The sequence below is a fragment of the Dendrobates tinctorius genome, unplaced genomic scaffold (assembly GCF_039654945.1).
Source record: "Dendrobates tinctorius isolate UK_male_01 unplaced genomic scaffold, ASM3965494v1 ptg000003l, whole genome shotgun sequence".
In the NCBI taxonomy this organism is placed as follows: domain Eukaryota; kingdom Metazoa; phylum Chordata; class Amphibia; order Anura; family Dendrobatidae; genus Dendrobates; species Dendrobates tinctorius.
Window position 1 is genome coordinate 15,602,291 of NW_027361671.1, and position 20,895 is coordinate 15,623,185.

At 42.7% G+C, this 20,895-nt stretch overlaps 2 long non-coding RNA genes across 2 annotated transcripts in view; one reads left to right on the forward strand and one right to left on the reverse strand.

The window, feature by feature from the left end:
- LOC141097850 (uncharacterized) overlaps positions 1-20,895 on the forward strand; it is a 94,166-nt gene that overhangs the window by 10,161 nt on the left and 63,110 nt on the right. The gene's annotated exons all lie outside the window — the stretch shown is intronic.
- The window catches only part of LOC141097762 (uncharacterized), a 28,743-nt gene continuing 14,570 nt past the window's right edge, over positions 6,723-20,895 (reverse strand). The window contains exons 4-6 of the long non-coding RNA XR_012234047.1: positions 20,433-20,826; positions 18,228-18,375; positions 6,723-6,817 (exon numbers count right to left, since the gene is read on the reverse strand). This is a non-coding gene — a long non-coding RNA (uncharacterized lncRNA). The remainder of the gene's footprint in view (positions 6,818-18,227; positions 18,376-20,432; positions 20,827-20,895) is intronic.

Consider the following 20,895-nt stretch of genomic DNA (forward strand, 5'->3'; position numbering starts at 1 on the left):
ATACAAATAATCTCCAAATAGTGTTTATTTCTTAAGCATAAATTCATAAGCTATATTTATATAAACTTCTGTCTAAATATTTTTTAGGGAAAGACCCAGTAGTTCTAAAAACAGAAGAAACACATCTTTGACTAAATAGTGTGAAATACACACTGCTGAAGGTAAATAACAATTGGGTTTAACTCCCTATACTATGTGTATACCATGATAATCAAAGACAAGGCTAACTAATCCTTAATGGAGTAATCACAATGCATAAATGCTCAGATAGTAGCGACTTTTGTTCTCAATGTTTCTCTGATTAATTACAAATACTTATAAACAAAATTGCATAAGCTTACTTGATTGTGTAAATATGTATCTAATTGTTGTAACAAAGGAACAACCTAACTGTGTGTGCGGCAAAGAAAATTTCTCCTTAATATGAATATATCCAATGCCTAGTGCAGAGAACTAAAGGTTAATCATGTGTCCTGCTTAATATGCCAGCTATACTGATTCAGTTTGAAATAAGCTATTCCTGCATGATGTAACAATGCAATCCTGTTTGCAATTATACAACAACTTACATGTATAAAACTTCTGCGGCTCTCTCATACACGTGTCTGGTTACCCCGACAGCGCCGTTTCGCCATACTGGCTTCCTCAATAGGGGGCGTATATGTGTACTGAACACATGTCCATCTATAAATAGCACTAGTTGCAGCAACAGCCCATGTCAGTCCACCTGGCTTGTAATTGCGCATGCATAATTACCAAGGACTTACCATATGAAAAAAAGGGGGTCTCCTAAGTTACTGCTCATGGGACCCAAGCGTGGTTCACTATAAGTCCCTTCATTGAGCAGACTTGGAAGCCCTGGATCGTCCTGAACTGTGCATGCGCTACCCAGGTGCTGCAACCTAACTATATAGGGCAAGGAAATTTATAAATAAAAAAGTGCGGTGCAAAAAAAAAAAAAAACTTCCTTTCAAACTTTTTTGTATTGCACAAAGTGTATTGCACCTTATCCCTCAATATATCAAACAAACACCATATATATTTATATTACAAAAATAATGTGCTATAATAAATTCATAGAGAATTATACACTTACAATTGTGATTATAAAAATCTATTACAAACATTTCTCCTTTTTCCTTTTTTTTTCTTTTTTTCTTTTTTTTTTTTCTCCCTTTCTTTTCTTTCTTTCTTTCTCTTTTCTTTTTTCTTTCCCCTTCATGATCATGAAAATTCACTGTAAAATCTTCTTTCTTATCCACATGATGAAAAACCACTTCACAGGATATATGTAAAGATGTTCCGACACCATCACTTGATAAATTCACATGTACTGTAAACTATTCCATGCTATATAAATGAACAAAAAGACAAGTGTTAAAAACAAATATAAAAACATATACCAACCAAAAAATAAAATTAAAATTAAAATTGGACCCAAAATTACAAAAACGCTTTGAAACCCAGGGTCTCATTAAGACCCTGTGGTGCCATTGTTCCCAGCAGGTAAATCCATCTACTTTCTTTTTGTGCTAAGATTTTTCCCAAATCACCCCCTCTGCAGCCTAAACTAACCTGATCAATGGCTTGAATCTTCAAACCACTGGGATTACAGTCATGAAACAATTTGAAATGCCTCTGTAATGTTTTCAGGGTACCAACATCTTCAATCTCAGCTGCTTTCTGGATATCCCTAACGTGTTCCCTCGTACGTATTCTCAATTCCCTAGTTGTGAGTCCTACGTAGATTTTATTACAGGGACACCGTGCATCACTCCCCTAGAGGCACACGTAAGTGATTTACGTATATCATATGTTCTTGAATTGTCATGATTATGAAAGATTTTACTTTTAATGTGGTTAGCACAAGCTTTACACGAATTGCAGGGGAAAAAACCATTAAGCTGAGGATTTATCACTAAGGGAGAGCTAGAGTAATGGCTATGTACTAGAAGATCTTTAAGATTTTTAGAACGTCTAGGTACCATCAGAGGGTAATTGGGCAAGATTTTTCTAAGTATTGGGTCAGTTTGCAAAATGCCCCAATGTTTACGCATAATAATGCCTAATTCTGCCCATTGCTTATTATACCCTGTGATGAATCTCACATGATTAGTGTTTTCTGACTTATCAGGCTTCTTTTTATACAGCAACTGCTCTCTAGAGAATTTTTTTGCTTTCTTATATCCTTTCTTTATTTGTCTATTGCTGTATCCCCTATCACTAAACCTTCTTACTAAATCTGACGCCTGTTGCTCATAATCCTCTTCCCTAGTACAGATTCTTTTAACTCTTAAAAATTGCGCTGTAGGAATGCCATTAATTGTCGATCTATGGTGAGAAGAGGTAGCATGCAGCAAACTATTCGTTGCTGTCTTTTTTCTAAACACATTGGTAATTATACTACCATCTAAGAGGGCTTCTATTTTTAAGTCCAGAAACTCAACAGTTCTACCATAATTATAGGTCAATTTAATATTGCAATTGTTTTGATTTAACCTTTTCATCAATAATGACAGATTATCCACAGAGTCTTCCCAAATAAATAGGATGTTGTCGATAAATCGACTCCATCCATGTATAGCCTCACATCCCAGAATGCCCTCTTCTTGAAATATTGTTCTTTCCCAGTAGCCCATGAATAGATTAGCATAACTGGGGGAACAAGTGGCCCCCATCGCTGGACCCTGTTGCTGCAGAAAAATTTCACCATTGAATGTGAAAACATTATGTTCTAATACAAATTTAAGCAGCAACAGGATCAGCTCATTCAATGTAGGTTCAAGATTACTTTCATACAGGTAATGGGAAACAGCATTCAAACCATCAATATGTCTTATGGAAGAATATAATGCTTCAACATCAGCTGTTACTAAGATAGCTCCCTCTTCTATCTGCAAAGAATCCAACCTTTGCAACATCATCGTCGTATCTTTTATGTATGAGGGTAATGTTTGAACTAATGGTTGAAGATAATAGTCAATTACCGTACATACAATCTCACACAGACTACCTAGACCAGATACTATTGGCCTACCAGGTGGATCTAACGGATCTTTATGTAATTTCGGCAACAGATAAAAAGTTGCCAACCTCGGCTGCATTTTACTTATAACATCCACCAATTTTTTTGGAATAATCCCATCTTGATACGCTGTCTCTAAAATATCAACTAATTTTTGCTGAAATTGTGTTAAAGGGTTATATTGCAATTTTTTTATAACAACCACCATTGTTCAATATTTTAGCTGCCTGCCTCTCATACATGGAATTCGGCCATATAACGGTGTTACCGCCTTTATCGGCCTGTTTTATGACCACATCATCCCACGATTGTAATTCCTTCAAAGCCCTATTCTCATCACTATTTAAATTAGACACCCAATTGGGAACCGGTGGCAACGACTCAACCTCTTTTGTAACAATTTTAGTAAAAATCTCAACTGCCGAACAAGTACTTAAATTTGGGAACTTATTACTTTTTCCAATCAAGTGGGTTGGAAACTTACCATCCTCACTAACTTCATTCTCCTCCATAAGTTCCTCCAAATTTCTCAAGGCTTCTCTTTCCATCTCAGTTGGAAACCTTACATCCATATCCTTCCTATAATGCAGCTTTTGCAATATAATTTTACGTGCAAATAAGTGAAAATCTTTCACTACTTGAAATTTGTCTAAATGTGAGGAAGGGGAAAAAGTCAAACCCTTTTCTAACAAATTTATTTGAATCTCACTCACAACATGTGTAGACAAATTAATCACCTTTGTTTTATCAGCAATTCGTCTATTCATCCTCTTATTGGAAAAAATCTCCGGATATTTCCTATTATCACGATACTATACTATGTGTATCTTGGGGTTCTTAATAACCTCTCTCACCAATGCTCTTCTCCCATGATTGATTAGTTTGTCTGGACAGCCAGGTTTAGGAAGACTTCTGGTGGTTCAAAACGTCTTCCATTTAAGGATTATGGAGGCCACTGTGCTCTTAGGAACCTTGAGTACTGCAGAGATTCTTTTGTAACCTTGGCCAGATCTGTGCCTTGCCACAATTCTGCTTCGGAGCTCCTTGGCCAGTTCCTTTGACCTCATGAACCTCATTTAGTCTGACATGCACTATGAGCTCTGAGGTCTTATATAGACAGGTGTGTGCCTTTACAAATCAAGTCCTATCAGTTTAATTAAACACAGCTGGACTCCAGTGGAGGAGTAGAACCATCTCAAGGAGGATCACAAGGAAATGAACAGCATGTGGCTTAAATATGAGTGTCTGAGCAAAGGGTCTGAATACTTATGACCATGCAATATTTCAGTTTTTCTTTTTTATTAAATTTGCAAAAATGTCTACATTTCTGTTTTTTTCAGTCAAGACCGGGCACAGAGTGTACATTAATGAGAAAAAATGACCTTTTTTAAATTTACCAAATGGCTGCAATAAAACAAAGAGTGAACAATTTAAAGTGATCTGAATACTTTCCCTACCCACTGTATGTTTGATACCAAAACTCACAGTTTAACTATTAGTTACAAAATGTTAACTGTAAAGTGACGACGGTATAAAGACAGATTTTGGTAAATCCAGATAGCACAGGCAAATACTAGTCCATCATGCAATACCATTATAGTGGTATCTGGCTCCAAATTTGTTCTGCAGCAAGACAGCAACACCAGATATGCAACCAATGTCATTAAAAATTATCTTCGAGGTGAAGTAGAACAAAGAGACCTGAAAGTGATAATATGGCCCCCACAGAACCCTGATCTCAACCTTGAGTCTGTGTGGTTTATCATGAAGAAACAGGAGGATTTGCACATGTATACCTCTACAGAAAATCTGTGGTTAGTTCTCTAAAATGTATGGAACAACCTCCCTTCCAAGTTCAAGATCTGTTTGCAAGTGTACTTTCTAGAATAATTGTCGCTGTTGTGAAAGCGACAGTTGTACAACAGTAATATTGCTTTGAGTTACATTTCTCCTTTGTATACCTCACTTTGCATTTGGTTTATTTCTAAAGATGAATTATGAAAACTTCTATTTTTGAAAGTATTCTTACTGTGCAGCAGTTTATCCACACCTGCTTAAACTTTTGCACAGTACTATATATATATATATATATATATATATATATATATATACACACACACATACACACAGTATGTGTGAAAAAAGGAAAAAGCAGCACAAAAATTGAACAGACAATGCGGGTGCAAGACTTCCAGGCATATACTAAACCTCAAAAATAGTCCTCAATATGAAAGCAGCACACCAAAAGAAATCCAATCAAAGTGCTATTTATTAGCCCATTTGGCTAGTTGCCCACACAGCGACGCTTCGGTCCTGGGAGTTGTGGGCCTTTCTCAAGCAGTGTAAGGGCCCCGTCCACACATAGCGATCTCGCTAGCGAGATCGCTGCTGAGTCACAAGTTTTGTGATGTAACAGCGATCTCACCAGCGAGATCACTGTGTGTAGCAGCGATCAGCGACCGGCCCCCATGCCGTTATCACTGATCGCTGTAGGAAAACCCTGGACTTTTTTTGGTCGCTGGTCTTCCGCTGGTCAGCACGCATCGCTGCGCTGTGCTTAGAAACCCTCTGTGTGCATTAGTTACCAGCGCGCTGATGCAGGGAGCTGGTAACTAAGGTACACATCGGGTTTCTAAGTGACGCACGCCCCTTAGAAACCCGATGTGTACGTTAGTTACAAGCTCCCTGCATCAGCGCGCTGGTAACTAATGTACACAGCGATGCTGCGCGCTCTGTGTCGCTGGTCCTGATCGCTGGTGAAGCTGTCTGTTTGACAGCTCACCAGCGATCATGTAGCGACTCACCAGCGATCCTGACACGTTGATATCGTTGTCGGGATCGCTGGTGAGTCGCTATGTGTGACGGGGCCGTAACATTGCAAAATGAGTGCTATTTAAAGCTCACCAATCATACAGGTATTTACAAACAATTAGATAATGTACATTGTGCAATACATAGTTTTACAAAACATCAATAAAAAAGTGCATTTATAGTGCAATGTGCAAAAGTGCCTCAATTGATGAAAAGATATTAATCTCTGCTTAAAAACCATTAATATCTAGTAATGTCCTATAATTTCAAATCAGTGGTAGCTGTATTAACATATGAATAAGCATGACTCACCCCATAGTGACCATTGTAATCGCGCCATGTATCGGCGTCTCACACTGCGCATTGCGCAGGACCGGAAGTCCAACATGTAAACATCACATTAATCCCACTCATGCTCACTAGCACACCATCCGTGTCGGCGCATTCTTTAATGGGGGAAAAAAATACAGTGCAAGTCTGTGTGCATCTTTTGTTTGATAAAAAATAACATCATCTGACATAATTCAGATATATAGGCGCACCAATAATAGATAGTGCAACAAATCAAAATAAATTCAATAAAGAAAATAATAAAAAGATGAATGCAATGCCATTTTTGTAGCTTATAGCAAAAGGGACTCACAGTAAGTGGATTCATCCATGTAGGTAATAGGAACGCCTCCCATTAGCTGGGATAGGTAACCTACGCCTAAATTGGGGAAGAGAAGTGGTGAACCTCGCTAAAGGTTCCACACTCCACCTCTCCCAAAGAAATGGATTTTTTGTTCCTAAAAACCATTAGTTCAAATCCCAATATAGGCACATTCACCACAAAAGAAAAAATACAAAATATCATAAAAATGACAAAAGAAAATTTTAAACAAGATTTTGCGCATATAACATGTTTTTATTTATACATAAATTTTGTTTTCATTCAAAAGGGGAGTCATGCATTCCAATATCAGTCTGCTGCCGCATCATCTGAAAAAAACAAAAATACAAATAAAATAAATACCTTAAAAATACAACCCAGAATCATAAAGAAGAGAAACAGTAGCTCATAGAGGAATCTATTACAACTGACTTATAGCGTAATCTCTAGCTTGTAATAGACATTTAAACCAAAAGGTTTTAGTGTGTTTAATTTTTTAATCCATTGTAGCTCCCTAATCTTCAATAATTTAGCTCTATCTCCCCCTCTTCTCAAAGGTGGAAGATAGTGTATCACTCTAAACGTCAGATCCTTTTCCACATGTTTAAAATCTGAAAAATGTTTGGATACCGGTAGATCTTGTCTCTCTTTTCTAATGCTATGTCTATGTTGATTTAATCTCACTTTCAGCTCACAAGTGGTTTCACCCACATAGTACAAATTACATGGTGTGATAAAACACTCCGGGATCGCCTTTGCTGGGGTCAAAGGTCATGTGCGTTCAGCATGAAACTCAGGCGCAGAGCTGGGATTCGGGTATAACTGACACTGGGTCAGGTTTATTAACGGTGAAAGCAATGCATAAAGGAAATAAAACATAAAACAAATCCTTGCCTGTCCGGCACTAACTAAACAAGGTACAACCTAACTACCAACTGGCGGGCGTCTCCCGTCCAGCCAAACCACAGTTGCAGTGGGCACTGCTTTCACTCACGTGTGTCTCTCACACAGACAGGCTCTCTGTGTTCCCAGGCTGAGACACTCACACAACCACCTGGCATCCTTTTATATCCGCCTCCCATTATTCATTAGTAACTAGGTGATATACTGACCAGACTAGGCCACATAGGAAAGGTATCTGGGCGAGTTATACCTGCCCTCATCCACTATTCCCACATGATTCTCACATATCCCCCCCTCTGCTCAGACCACTCCGGTCGAGCAATGACACCCGCCAAACAGTGCACTCGGGACAGGGCATCTGCATTCCCCATCTGTACCCCTGGGCGGTGCTCCACCGTAAAAGTGTAGGCCTGCAGGGCAAGGAAGCACCGGGTCACCCGGCTATTCCGTTCCTTGTTCAAGTGCATTCACTTGAGAGGGGCAGAGTCAGTGATCAGCCTGAACTTTCGGCCCACCAGGTAATATTTGAGGGCCTCTAGAGCCCACTTAATGGCTAGGCACTCTTTTTCTATGACTGCATACTTTTGCTCATGTTTGTTCAGCTTCCTGCTGAGATAGAGAACTGGGTGTTCCACTCCGTCCCTCACTTGTGACAGTACGGCCCCGATACCGGTATCAGAGGCATCCGTTTGTACCACAAACTCGCTGCAGAAGTCCGGAGTCACCAGTACTGGTTGAGAGCAAAGTGCCCGTTTTAGGCTATGGAAGACTTCTTCAGCCGCTAAACTCCATTTAATCATGACGGAGTCTTTCCCTTTTGTAAGATCCGTCATGGGGGTAGCGATGGCTGCAAAATTGGGTATGAACCGGCGATAATAGCCGGCGATCCCCAGAAAGGCTTGTACCTGCTTCTTGTTGACAGGTTGCGGCCAGTCCTGAACCGCCTGAATCTTATCGAGCTGGGGTTTAACAATACCCCTCCCAATTACATACCCCAAATACCGGGCTTCTTCTAGCCCAATGTGACATTTCTTAGGGTTCGCGGTTAGACCTGCCTCCCACAGGTCGTCAATCACAGCTTGTACTTTCTGGAGATGAGTCTCCCAGTCCAAGCTGTAAATGACAATGTCATCCAAATAGGCCGAAGCATACTGCCTATGTGGCCTCAGGACTCGATCCATCAGTCTCTGGAAGGTCGCCAGTGCCCCGTGCAGTCCAAACGGCATATACACATACTGAAATAAACCTTCCGGCATAGCAAATGCCGTCTTTTCTCTGGCAGCCTCCGCCAGAGGGATCTGCCAATACCCCTTTGTTAGGTCTAGGGTCGTAATATTCCGGGCTTTTCCTAACTGATCTATTAACTCGTCGACCCGGGGCATAGGGTAGGCATCAAATTTTGAGACCGCATTCAGTTTCCTGAAGTCATTGCAGAACCGGATGGTGCCGTCCGGTTTAGGAATTAGCACAATCAGGCTGGACCAAGCACTGTGCGATTCCTCGATGACTCCTAACTCTAACATTGCCTTCACTTCTCGAGAAATGGCTTCACGGCGCACTTCCGGGATTCGGTAGGGTTTTACGTGAACAGTGACACCAGGTTCCGTTACGATGTCATGTTTCATTAGCGTAGTCTGCCCGGGTTTTTCTGAGAGAAACTTTTGGTTGTGAAGTAGAAACTGCCTGACCTCAGTCTTTTGACGCTCCGAGAGAGTCTCTGCAACCCGTACCTCCGGTACGGTATGCGAGCAGACGGGACGGGCCAGCTCCGCTGACAAGGCAGACCGATCTTTCCAGGGTTTTATCAGATTTTCATGATAAATCTGTTCAGGTTTCTGTTTACCTGACTGGTATACTTTGTAGTTTACTTCACCAACTCTTTCCTTAATCTCAAAGGGGCCCTGCCACTTTGCCAGGAACTTACTGTCCACCGTGGGGACCAGGATCAACACCCTATCTCCGGGTGCAAACGTACGGATCTTGGCGCCCCTATCATAGATTCTTTTTTGGGCTCCTTGAGCCTGCATCATGTGTTCTTTGACGATAGGCATAACAGCCGCAATACGGTCCTGCATTTGTGTGATGTGATCTATCACCGTTTTAAACGGAGTGACCTGACCCTCCCAGGTTTCTTTTGCGACGTATAACAGTCCGCGAGGACATCGGGCATACAATAACTCAAAAGGCGAGAATCCCGTGGAAGACTGGGGTACTTCCCTGATGGCAAAAAGCAAATACGGAAGTAAATAGTCCCAGTTATTCCCATCCTTGTCTATCACCTTTCTCAGCATCTGCTTCAGAGTTTTATTGAACCGTTCGACCAACCCGTCTGTTTGAGGGTGATACACGGATGTGCGTAACGGTTCGATTTGTAACAATCGGCAGAGCTCCTTCATTACCCTGGACATAAAGGGGGTCCCCTGGTCGGTGAGTATCTGTTTTGGTATACCGACACGACTAAACACATGCACCAGTTCTTTGGCAATCGTCTTGGTGGCCGTGTTACGCAAAGGGATGGCCTCCGGGTAACGAGTGGCATAATCCAAGATGACCAGGATATGTTGGTGTCCACGTGCAGACCGTGGAAGGGGCCCAACTAAATCCATCCCAATCCTCTCAAATGGGACGTCAATAATAGGTAGGGGTACCAAAGGGCTACAGAACCGGGGCTTAGGCGCAGAGGCTTGGCAGTCAGGACAAGACTCACAATATACACGAATATTGTGATGCATGCCTGGCCAAACAAAACAGTGCAATATTCTTTCCGTGGTTTTCTGGACTCCCAGGTGACCTCCCATCACATGTCCGTGGGCCAGGTCCAGCACCTGCCGCCAGTAGGGTTTTGGCATGACTAATAGTTGCACCGTGTCTTCCCCCTTTTTCTCTATCTGATAGAGTAAATCATTCTCCAGAACCATGTAAGGATATGCCAGCCTAGAGACAGGTTCTACGGATACCCCATTTATCACTTTTACATTTGTCCTAGCCTGAGAAAGGGTAGGATCCTTTATTTGCTCGCTTAGTAAGTCATCTTTCTGAACTTTTAAATCCGACAAACGGGGAGGTGGATGGCTGTCGGCCTCCTCCTCTTCCCCGGTCTCCTCCGTATCACCCGCCATGACTGAAAACGGGAACTGCAGGTCATTTCCAGCAGACTCTTCCCCCGAGTCTTCCGGGGAGACCTCTTCCAGGGGTTCGGGACCCACACGCGCCCTGGGAGAAGAATCATGTACACTATTACCCTGGGGTATCAACTGATTCTCCCACAATTGCCAGAAGTGGGGAAAATCCCGGCCCAGGATAACATCATGCAATAACGCCGGGACGAGTCCCACTTTATGTTGCACAGACCCATAGGAAGTAGTAATGCATATGACCGTGGTGAGGTATGAACAAGTGTCTCCATGCACACATGTTACAGAAAATTTGTCTGATGGTCCAGTCGGGGCTGACACCAGACTGGCCTTCACCAGAGTCACCACACTTCCCAAGTCTAACAATGCCACCACATTTTTTCCATCAACAGTTAAATCACACAAGTGTTTTTCCACATCCTTTTGACCAGCATTTACACTCACTACCCGTGCAACCATAGACATGCGGATTTTAGAGTCTGTGACGTCGCACTGCATGGGTTCAGTAGTGAGCGGACAGTTCGCAACAATGTGTCCCATCTCTTGGCAGCGGAAACACCTAACGGTCCCCTTGCTTAGACCATAGTTCGTTATTCTCGGCCTCGCAGTGCGGGCAGTCCCGTTTTCCTCCCCCACTGTCTTAGGGATTTTTCCTTCTCCCCTACTCCCTGGAACAGTCTTACCGGTTCCACGTGGAGACGATGAAGAACGAGGTGGGGTAGCGTCGTCTCGGAGTCCTTCCGCCACGGAGTAACGTTCAACCAGATCCACCAGTTGATCTGCCGTCGTAGGATTTCCATGGCTTACCCACTTCCTCAGGGCTGGCGGTAGAGCTCTCAGGTACTTGTCCATGACGACTCTCTGGATTATCTCTGGCGCTGTCAACACCTTGGGTTGTAGCCACTTCTTCGTCACGTGGACCAGGTCGAACATCTGTGACCGCGGTGGTTTATCCGGCTGATAAGTCCATTGATGCACTCTCTGTGCACGGACAGCGGTCGTCACTCCCAGCCAGGCCAAGATCTCGGCTTTCAGTTTGTCAAAGTCCTGCGCAGCTTCAGGCTCTAAGTCATAATAAGCCTTTTGGGCCTCACCGGAAAGAAACGGGGCAATCAGGCCGGCCCATCGTGCCTTCAGCCATTTTTCTCGCACCGCCGTCCGTTCAAACGTGGTCAGGTATGCCTCGACGTCATCTTCGGTCATCTTCTGCCAGTACCGACTCACGTGACTCACTCTTGACTCTGCTTCCAGGTTAATCACAGGTAAGCTTGCCAGGCGCTGCGCCACCTGCTGGAGAAGCGAACGATCGGTAACTGTCATGTCCACAAACTCCTTCAGCTGGGCCATCATCACCCAATTAGCTTCTTGCTGGACGGCGGAGGACTGTACCAGCGCTTTCACCACGTCCTCCATGCTCATGCTTCCAACGTGATGCCCGCGTTCTCCACCACAATGTGATAAAATACTCCGGGATCGCCTTTGCTGGGGTCAAAGGTCACGTGCGTTCAGAGCTGGGATTCGGGTATAACTGACACTGGGTCAGGTTTATTAACGGTGAAACCAATGCATAAAGGAAATAAAACATAAAACAAATCCTTGCCTGTCCGGCGCTAACTAAACAAGGTACAACCTAACTACCAACTGGCGGGCTTCTCCCGTCCAGCCAAACCACAGTTGCAGTGGGCACTGCTTTCACTCACGTGTGTCTCTCACACAGACAGGCTCTCTGTGTTCCCAGGCTGAGACACTCACACAACCACCTGGCATCCTTTTATATCCGCCTCCCATTATTCATTAGTAACCAGGTGATATACTGACCAGACTAGGCCACATAGGAAAGGTATCTGGGCGAGATATACCTGCCCTCACCCACTAAATGACAAATTCCGAAGAACACGTCAAAAAATAATTTATTTTAATTTCCTTATTAATATGCGGATGTTGGAAGCAACTGCCTTTTTCCATATATGTGCAATTCACACAATTGAGACAAGGGAATTAACCAACCCTAACCCTACCAGTCAATGTGGTCTGGAAATTTTTCTTTTTTGAACCAATATCTGAATGTACTACTATATCCTTTATATTTCTTGCCCGTTTATAAGAAATTAGCGGTGGAGACCCAAACTCCCTCACTTCTGGATGACATTTACCCAATGTAGACCAATGTTTCCATATGATAGAGACAATATGGTCACTCTTTTCACAATACGTGGTAACAAATGGAATCCTATGTTTTACATCCCTAGTTCGCTTATTCTGAGACAGAAGATCATTACGTGCTATCTCTTTAACTCTCATTTTAACATCATCCATTATTTTCACAGGATACTTTCTCTGTCTAAATTTAATGATCATATTGTCTAAAGACTGATCCATAACATCAGACTCACTCACAATTCTGCTTACCCAGAGTAATTGACTAAATGGAAGGGATTCCACCATTTTTCTTGGGTGGTGATTGTCATAACTAGAGATGAGCGACTTTGCCTTTTTTCGGGTCGAGTCGGGTTTCATGAAACCCGACTTTCTTAAGAGTCGAGTCGATTGAAATTGGCCGACTATAGGGAAAAGTCGGCGTCTGACTGAAACACGAAACCCAATGCAAGTCAATGGGGTAGCAAAGTCGGCAGGGAGTGGAAGACAGTAAACACACCTACAGTGCCCATTTCAATGCCAACAACATCAATTCTTATTACTTAAGCTTGTCAACCTTAATTTACTTTATAATAATAGTTGCGCATTGAAAACTGGGGGTTGTTTGGCTAAAGTTATGTGGGGGTAGGGCTGGCGCCAGGTTTTCGTGTGCCCTGGGCCAAAGAGTGTCAGTGCACCTGTCAAGGTCCAGTCCGGAGTTTATCTTCTGCTGTCTTCACTCCGGACTGGTCATGCGGTGGTTAATCTCCTCAGCCTCGTTCTGGAGCTAGCTGGGCTATTTCAATCCCTCACAGCCTGCTGACCAGTGTTAGTGATAGCTCAAGCTTGCAGTTTAGAGCCGCTGACCCTTGTACCCTGGTGATCCTTCTGCCTTGGACTGATATTCACGTGTATGACCCGGACTGATTTCTGACCCCGTCTCTTGGTATTCCTTTCTGCTGTTACGTTCCCTCTCTGGCATCTGACTCCCTGGCTTGTACCCCGACCACGTATTTCATCTCACGTTTTGGACCCTGTGCTCCTGTTCTGGCTTTCTGACTCTCGGCTTTGGTATTTTGACTACGTGTATTGCTGCTCCTTCTGGTACGTCTGCTCCTGTTAGTTTCTGACTCGGTTCGTCTGACTATTCTCTCTCGTTACCTGTGGCACCTGTGCTGTTGCTCAGGGTTGCTGCTCTTAGTGTATAACCTCTTTCCCTCAAAAGCTCCCCCTGGTGGAGGTTTCACTACAGCACCCTTTTAACACAAGCCACAATTCATAATGCTCCGATACGGCACAGAAATAGCGGTATAGTACAATGAAAAATACTTCACTGCTTACATGACATGACTGATATCTATTTTAAATTCTACAATAGCTCAAAAAACAGACAGTACATTACTCCATACAGTATTATGGCCACCACCTAGTGCGCCATACAGAATAATGAGCCCCATATATTTCTCCATACAGAATAATTGGTCCCATATAATGTTCCATACAGTATATGATGAGCTCCACATAATGCTACAGTCTATGTTGGTCCCCATGGATGATGCTCCACTGTCTTATGGGCCCAAATAATGCTCCATAGAGTCCATATATAATGGGCCCCATTTCTAATGCTCCAGTGTATAATGGGCCCCATAAATGCTGCTCCAGTGTCTGATGTCCCCCATTTGGAATGCTCCAGTATATGATGGGCCAAATGGATGATGCTCCAGTGTATGATGGGCCCCATATATCATTCTCCAGTGTATATTGCTCCCCAAAAAATGCTCCCAACATTTTAAAAAATTAAATACCTCTCCACGCTGGGCACTGCTCTACTTTGGACTCCTCAGCATTGCCATCTTCAAGCTCTCTGCACTTGTACTGTTTCGGTAGAGGGCATACAGACGTGATGTCATCGCGCTCTGTAACCTGAATGTCACTGTCAGGAAAGGCGGAAGATGTCACGGCAGTGGAGCAGGGAGAGGTAAGTATTGCAAGTGCTGTGGCCCTGAGCAAGCATGGGGGGGCCCACTCGTGGGCATCGGCACTGGCACAGGGCCCCTCATAGTACGACAGCATGTCTGATGGCGAGTGGGCCCTCCCACCAGTAGAGACACTTTTGCATACTATGAGGGGCCCTGTGCCACTGCCGTCGCCCACGAGTAGGACCCCCCCACCTGCTCAGGGAACCAGCACTTTCCTGCACCTTTCTCTGTGTCACCGTGTAAGGTGGTATAGTATGCGGGAAGGGGCACCTGAGTTTCATCAGTGTCACATTCTGGCTCTGTAGAGTGCAAGGGGAATGTAGTGCTGTGGGTCAATGTACCAGCAGAATTATCTAGCAGTGGCTGTGCATCAGTGCACTCCATCTCATATTCATGTTGGACTGGGGAATTCAGGATTTGACTTGATAACCCAGGAATGGTATGTGAAAAGAGCTCCATGGAGTAATCTGAAGTGTGTGCTGCAGCATCCTTCACTTTTGGTGTGGGTGAAGGACACAAGCAAAGCTGTTGTCCCTGACCAGAGGCCTGCACTGATGACTCTGTGCTTGCAGTTTTTGTAACTTCAGAAGAGGAGGCGATAGAGCTGGAGGCTGTTTGGCAATGTAAGCCAAAACCTGTTCCTGATGCTCTGGCTTTAAAAGCGGTTTACCTACTCCCAGAAATGGGAACCTTAAAGACCTTCTTGTGGCAGACGATGACACAGGCTCAACACCTCCTGCCTTAGCTGCTATTGTGCTTTTGCCAGAACCAGCTGATGCACCACCACCATCAGTACCAGCTGTGCCCCCCTGCTCACGTCCTCGGCCTCTTCCACCAGACTTCCTCATGTTTGGGAAAATGTACCAAAAATACCTGCAGAGAAATGGTACTGTATGAGTAGCGTACAGCTGTGTAAGATGTATGTAAGAAGTGAAATCTCCATATATATTTTGTGAGTCACAGACGCTCACCCAGTATGTATTTCACCGTAATCCAGCAAGCAGATATACGGTACTGTATCAGAAGTGTACAGCTGTATACGTTGTTGGTGAAACTGTCAATCTCCATTTATGTATTTACGGAATGTCACACACATGCTGACTCTGTGTAGATGTGACCGTAATAAGAACACCAGATATCCGATACTGTAATCGGATAGCAGCTCAATACGGTGTATGGAGAAATGGAAATGTCCGTATATGTATTTACAGAGTCTCATACACACGCTGACTCTATGTAGATGTGACCGTAATAAGAACACCAGATATCTGATACTGTTTGAGAATCGGACTGCTCAATACGGTGTATGGAGAAATGGAAATGTCCGTATATGAATTTACAGAGTCTCACAGACACACGCTGACTCTGTGTAGATGTGACTGTAATTAGAACACCAGATATCCGATACTGTTTGAGAATCGGACACCTCTATACGGTGTATGTATGGAAAAATATTAATCTCCGTGTATTTTTTTACTGAGTCACACACATATAGCATATATTTGTTTGTGATACCAGCCAGTACATGGTAGTGTGTGCGGCGTGTACTCCTCTATACGGTGTGTGAAAACATTTACGCTCAGTATCTACTGTGCAGAAAAAAAGGAATAAAAGGATTTTTGCTTTTAAAAAAGCACTCTGCACAGCAGTGTGCAAACAGCAATGCAGCTATCAGGGAGCCTTATAAGGCAGCCTAATAACCAACAGAGCAGCTGCACACAAATATATCCTCCCCTGTCACAGCACACTATACTGTTGTGTTGTACAGTGACATTCGCTATCAGCAGAAGCAATTGTTTTTTTTTGCCTGCTTAAACACTCTCCCTATTGAGAACGAGCAGCAGCAACCTCTCCCAATGCTAAGATCGGCAGAAGTAAGATGGCGGTCGGCGGTCGCGGCCTTTTATAGGCACTGTGACGCCACACAAAGCCAGCCAATCACTTGAATGCCCTTCTCTAACATGGTGGCAGTTGCTGCCTTTGTAATCGCGTTGCCCATAGTGTGCGTCCTTGATGATTGGCTGAGAAAAGGCGCTGGAAGCATTGTAGGTAATTCGACTTTGGCGCTCAAGTCTGCGACCTCATGGCCGACCTCACGTTGTGGTCGGGTTTCGATCGGCGACACCTGACTTTAGCCAAAGTCGACGGATTCTGAATTTGGCTGACCCATTTCGCTCAACTCTAGTCATAACAAAGTAAGTTATTTTTATCAATAGATTTCACATAAATCTCTGTTTCCAGTCTGTCATCCTTCCTCTTGATTAAAATATCCAAAAACTGGATCTCCGTCTCTAAATAAACCATAGTAAATTTTATGTCATCATTAATGGAGTTCAAAAACCCATGAAAGGTCTCCAACTCCACCATTGCACCAGTCCAAAGTAGGAGGACATCATCTATGTATCTCCACCACCCGAGGACATGATCAAAGTGGTGGGAAACATAGATAAAGTCCTCCTCCATGGCCGCCATGACCAAATTTGCATAAGCAGGCGCCATGTTGGCACCCATGGCGGTCCCTCTCAATTGGATAAAATAGTCATCTTCAAATAAAAAATAATTATTGCACAATAACAATTACAATAAACTTAGTAAAAAATTTTTTTGTTCAAATGTAAACTCAGTGTTATTCAAGGCCCTGTCTACTGACTTAAGGCCTAATTCATGGCTGATTGATGTATGCAACAAAACTACATCAAATGATACAAGGATTACATCTTTCTGCAATCGTATCCCACCTAATTTACACAAAATATCTGTTGTGTCCAGTACGAACGATTTTGTATGTCGGCTCAAAGGGCTTAATATTTTTTCCAAAAAATCCCAATATGATTAAAAATTGAGCCCCTACCCGACACTATAGGGCGTCCGGGCAGATTTATCAAAGACTTGTGGATTTTGGGTAATATATATATAATTGGTGTGATCGGATTATCCACCAATATATATTTATATAAATCCTCATTGATTAATTTGTCACAAAAAGCTTTATTTAGGATAATTTTAATCTTCCCCATAATCTGAAATTTGAGGTCACTGTCCAATTTCCTATAGACTCCAACATCCGGCAACTGTCTCCTAACTTCCATTGCATAGTCATTACTATTCATAATGACGACAGCACCACCCTTGCCTGCTGACTTAAAGGTGATGCTGTTGTCCTGTGACAATTGAATCAGAGCATTAAATTTGGCACCACTCATATTGGGATGCATAAATCTGTCCATTGTATGACTTTCTTTAAATAGCTCCATATCTTTTTTTACTGCTGTAATAAATGCTTCAATAGCAGGTACATTATTTGCTAGAATAAAATCACTTTTGTTAGACAATATATATTTATGTAATTCAAATATGCCCGCATCATTATTCACAGTCTCAATGCTACCCATATTCACATCCTTGACCACGCCTTCTTTTGAATTCTTAGGATCAGAAAACCAGTGTTTTAGCTTAATCTGTCTAAAAAATCTAAACAATTCCTTTTCTATGTTAAACCAGTCAATGTGACTACTTGGACTAAAAGACAGTCCCTTTCATAAAACGGTAATTTCATCATTAGATAATGATCTACTTGAGAAATTTACCACAAAGTCTGATCCTTTTTCTTGTTCCCTACTGGTCTTGTAGGATTGGTTCGTACTCTCTTGCGTCTTTCTTTTTTGTTCGCGGTGATGTTTCCACCCTCCTCTTCTGGTCCTCCGATACATTCCTCCAGATTGAGTTTCTTTGTTTCTAGAAAAATCGCCAGTATTTAAAAAATCAAAAAAGTAATTTTTAGCAGATTTTGTGACTTGATAATAACCTGATATATTAGGCACTTTCTTATCTTTATAATTTCTCTTTGGTTCCATTTGCCAGTAGTAAATTTTACCCACACAATAATCTTCAGTGTCTCTAGTCCACTTGCACCTCTTCACCTCCTCTTGATCCTCTTTTATCTTATTTAAACGTGTAGTAACAGTCTCCTTAAATTTGTCAAACACCTCAATGCCCAAAATGTCTCATTTTATTTTCAATATCAGCAACACTAGCATTAAGAGACACAATTTCTTCTTGTAAAAATTCCATGTTTAACAGGAGTATATCCATAGCGTATTTATTAGACAAAAAAGTGAATTTCTCACAAAAACGTTCATTGCCAAAAAAATAGATTAGGGCGAATATTTGAGCGTAATCCTCTAGGTATTCGCTTATGTTTGTAATATTCCCTCAAAGTAGTTAAATGTAGTTGGGAAGTAATAATACGTTTCCTTTCGTATGCATATTTGCGCTTAAGATCTATTAAGGAGGGAACATCCAAAAATGCAGCATCTCCCTCTATTGCTCCTAGAATTCTCTCCTCATCCTCTGGAGTGTAACTAAATACAACAGGCATGTCTAATTCACCACTAGCCATAATAGTGGTGAAAAAAATAAAAAAACAAAAATGAAAAAAATAAAAATAAAAAACTGTGCACGCTAATTCTGGTAATTAACATGTGAAAAAAGGGAAAAAGCAGCACAAAAATTGAACAGACAATGTGGGTGCAAGACTTCCAGGCATATACCAAACCTCAAAATTAGTCCTCAAGATGAAAGCAGCACACCAAAAGAATTCCAGTCAAAGTACTATTTATTAGCCCATCTGGCTAGTTGCCCATTAAGCGATGTTTTGGTCCAGGGAGTTGTGGACCTTTCTCAAGCAGTGTAACAATACAAAGTGAGTTGTCATTATCCATGCTGGATCATGACTGATATAAAGCACAGGTAACCTTTTTTTTCCCTAAGCTGTGCTTAAGGTGTTTTTACCCCCGGTGGCCATTAGGATTATTGCACTGTGTGTCGTTTGTTCTAAGTTTTCCCCCTGGTGGTGGTGAGCATCATTGCACTCTAGTTTCTTTTGTTTAGTGCACATGATTATAATGCAGGTGTGATTGCTGGCTCTGCCATAAAAGAGTCACAGGTGTTGCAATCAGTGTTGGTGATAGTGTTCATTTCAACCATCCTTGGTGGTGGAAGGATCTAGAGAGAGGTCCTGGCAGCTCAGTCAGGGCCCTGGTGTGAAAGGAGTCATAGGGGATTTCCTTAGCTCTGACAGAGCTTGATAGCAGCGATTCAGGAGGAGAGCTGCATGCTGTTGGTGGACTCTGTTGCCAGGAGCAAGTGCAACAGAGTAAAGCTAAGTGGTGTTTCCCTGTTTGTGTTTTTTCCTTAGTGTGTATTAGTGCAGCGGTGGGGCCAGTGCCTGCGCCACCCAGCTCCCTAGCAAGGGATAGGTGTAGGGTGTGCTAGGGCGACAGGTTCGTGATCGGTGCCCGGTGCGGAAGCCGCATAGGGAACGTTAGGAGCAGTAGGGACACTTACTCAGGGGAGTGCAGGAGGTCTCCACGTCCCCTTTCCCTATCGCAGGGCCCACCGTTGTAACTGTTTCCCTACCCCTTGTCTTGTTGTTTTAGGTACTGGCCTTCGAGCTTTTGTCACACAGGACTGCATCACGTGCCGCGTTCTGTTGTTTTAGTTACTGGCCTGTGAGCCGTGTCACACAGGACGGGTCCACTTGACATTTGTGCTATTTAAAGCTCACCAATCATACAGGTATTTACAAACAATTAGATAATGTACATTGTGCAATACATTGTTTTACAAAACATGAATAACAATAAAAAAGTGCATTTATAGTGCAATGTGCAAAAAGTGCCTCAATTGATGAAAACATATTAATCTCTGCTTAAAAACCATTAATATCTAGTAATGTCCTATAATTTCAAATCAGCGGCAGCTGTATTAACATATGAATGAGCATGACTCACCCTATAGTGACCATTGTAATCGCGCCATGTATCGGCGTCTCACACTGCGCATTGCGCAGGACCGGAAGTCCAACATGTAAACATCACATTAATCCCTCTCATGGGCACAGGCACACTATCAGTGTCGGCGCCATCTTTAGTGGGGGAAAGAAATACAGTGCAAGTCTCTGTGCATCTTTTGTTTGATAAAAAATAACATCATCTGACATAATTCAGATATATAGGCGCACCAATAATAGATAGCGCAACAAATCAAAATAAATTCAATAAAGAAAATAAAAAGATGAATGCAATGCCATTTTTGTAGCTTATAGCAAAAGGGACTCACGGTAAGTAGATTCATCCATGTAGGTAATAGCAACACCTCCCATTAGTTGGGATAGGTAACCGACACCTAAATTGGGGAAGAAAAGTGGAGAATCTTGCTAAATGCGCCACACTCCACCTCTCCCAAAGAAATGGA